This window comes from Pseudochaenichthys georgianus, chromosome 18 (genome assembly GCF_902827115.2).
Source record: "Pseudochaenichthys georgianus chromosome 18, fPseGeo1.2, whole genome shotgun sequence".
Taxonomy (NCBI): Eukaryota; Metazoa; Chordata; class Actinopteri; order Perciformes; family Channichthyidae; genus Pseudochaenichthys; species Pseudochaenichthys georgianus.
In genome coordinates, this window is record NC_047520.1 from 15,001 (window position 1) to 18,227 (window position 3,227).

Here is a 3,227-nt window from a genome sequence, read left to right on the forward strand (position 1 = left end):
GTTCACAGACTGGATGGACGGCATGTTTTATAAAATAAGTAACAAAGCTATCTTCATATGTGGAGGTTTTAATAAGATAAGATAAGATAAGATGGACTTTTATTAATCCCTCGTGGGGAAATTGTTTCTCTGCATTTGACCCGTCCTAGTGTTAGGAGCAGTGTGCTGCCATTTTGAACGGCGCCCGGGGAGCAATGTAGGGAACGGTGCCTTGCTCAGGGACACCTCGGTAGCACTTGGTCTTGCCGGGACTTGAACTGGTGACCTTCCAGTTCCCTATCGACTTCACCACCACCGCCCACCCAATATTAACCTGCTGAATCCTAACAAGCACAAAACTACTGATGAATGTATCAACACAATGTCTGAGCCTATTTCAGAACATAACTAGAGCCAGTCGAGGCATCCCATGGAGCCACCCTGATGGATCACATATTTAACAAAGACATTGAAACCACACAGCAAGTGGCTCATGATCAATGGTACCAGTGCTCACTTCCTGTGCTCTCAGTCTGACAGCACAGGAAGCAGACGGATGCGATCAGAGGAACCATCACGCACTGAAAGATGAATTGTCGGAACAGAACTGGGAGACACTTTACCAAGAAAGAGACATCGATACTGCTTATGAAACCTTTCTGAGGATATTTAGGTCATTATAAGACAAAACTGCCCAATTACAGAATACAGCAGAAAACTCAAATATATTCATCGTCCATGGATCACAGAGGGATTACAGAACACTCTATAGGGACTTCAGTACACAAAGAACTCAAAGTGCAGAGGATAAAGACATAAAGTATAAAAATAAGTTGACTAATATTATAAGAACAAGCAAAAAGACTATTATAACATTACATGTTACTTATTAGACGCTTTTATCCAAAGCGACTCACATACTCAACACTGAGGGCAATGCCCAGGAGCACTTTGGGGTGAAGAGTCCCAGGGACACAACGACATGCTGACTGCAGTGGGGTTTGAACCTGTGCCCCCCTGATCCCAACACCAAGGCTCTATCCACTGCGCCACATGCCTCCCTATTATAAGGAATTATAGATAAAAACAAAAGCAATATTAAAGGAATATGGGATATACTTAACAGTATTGTAAGAAATAAGTCTAAACAGAAAGGATATCCTGAGTATTTTACTTATAACTATAGCGAAAAGTATAACGTAAATAATGTACAACTCTTGGTGAATGTTGGACGCGATTTGGCGGGGAAAGATCCCTGATCCAGGGACAGCTGGGGAACATCAAGACGATGTTTTGGAGAGAAATCCCTGCTCAATGTTCATTAAACCAGTTGATGAAAGAGAGATATTAAATAGTGTTCAAAAAAGTAAAAATAAAAAGTCTACTGATTATAATGACATTGATATGACATTAGTAAAAATGGTCATTGGGGGATTTCTAAACCATTAACGTACATCTGTAACCTGTCATTCCAAACCGGTACTTGTCCAAACAAAATGAAAATAGCCAAAGTCATACCTGGGTACAAAACTGGGAACAAGCATCACTTGACGAACTACAGATCTCTTTACTTCCCCAATTCTCAAAAATACTAGAAAATGTATTCCACAACAGACTGGACGCATTCATAGAAAAGCACACATTAATCACGGACAGTCGATACGGATTCAGATCAAACAGATCAACAACACTGGCAATTATGGAATCAATTGAGGATATCACAGATGTCCTTGAACACAACAAATATGCAGCAGGGATTTATATAGATATTAAAAAAGCTTTTGACACAATCAACCATGACATCCTAGTATATACATTAGAAAGGTATGGTATCAGGGGTTTAGTTTTAGACTGGATTAAAAGCTATTTAAGCAATAGACAGCAGTGTGTAAAGATGGGAAATGACTGTTCTTCATGTTTGGACATTGCTTGTGGTGTCCCCCAGGGGTCAGTGTTGGGTCCTAAATGGTTTATACTGTACATCAAGGACATCTGTAGAGTATCCAATGTACTGAAGCTAGTTTTGTTTGCTGATGATACAACTATATTCTGTTCTGGGGAGGATTTAGAACAGATAGTGGAGAACATAGAAAATGAAACGCACAAATGGTTTCACAAAAATAAACTATCATTAAACTTAAAAACAAAAATGAATGCTGTTCGGTAAACATAGAACAAAAACACAAATGCAAATACAAATAGATGGGGTTGAAATTGAAAGAGTCCATGAAGTTAAATGTCTTGGGGTAATAATAGATGACACAATAAGTTGGAAATGACACATAAAACATGTACAGTCACAGCTGTCAAGAAGCATTTCCATACTACACAAAGTAAAACAAGTTCTAGATCAGAAATCACTTTGCATTCTCTCTGTTCACTGTCTCACCATATCTGACTGACTGTGCTGACATCTGGGGCAATAACTACAACAGTTCAATACATGCAGTATCTGTTCTACAGAAACAAGCCATACCAATCATTCACAATGCCAAATACCTTGATCACACTAACACATTATTCCTGCAGTCAAAATTGTTAAAATTCCAAACGGCACAAATCATGTTTAATTATAACGTTTTACCAGGAAACATCCAAAAAGTATTCACTCAACGAGTGGGGGGATATAGTTCAAGGAGACAATTTCAATTCGAAATTCATAGGGTCCGTACAACAGGAAGAACTTTCTGTATCTCAGCCTGTGGTGTGAGACGATGGAACAGTGTGAACGTGGAGTGAGACGATGGAACAGTGTGAACGTGGAGTGAGACTGTGGAACAGTGTGAACGTGGAGTGAGACGGTGGAACAGTGTGAACGTGGAGTGAGACTGTGGAACAGTGTGAACGTGGAGTGAGACGGTGGAACAGTGTGAACGTGGAGTGAGACGGTGGAACAGTGTGAACGTGGAGTGAGACGGTGGAACAGTGTGAACGTGGAGTGAGACGGTGGAACAGTGTGAACGTGGAGTGAGACGGTGGAACAGTGTGAACGTGGAGTGAGACTGTGGAACAGTGTGAACGTGGAGTGAGACGGTGGAACAGTGTGAACGTGGAGTGAGACGGTGGAACAGTGTGAACGTGGAGTGAGACGGTGGAACAGTGTGAACGTGGAGTGAGACGGTGGAACAGTGTGAACGTGGAGTGAGACGGTGGAACAGTGTGAACGTGGAGTGAGACGGTGGAACAGTGTGAAGGTGGAGTGAGACGGTGGAACAGTGTGAACGTGGAGTGAGACGGTGGAACAGTGT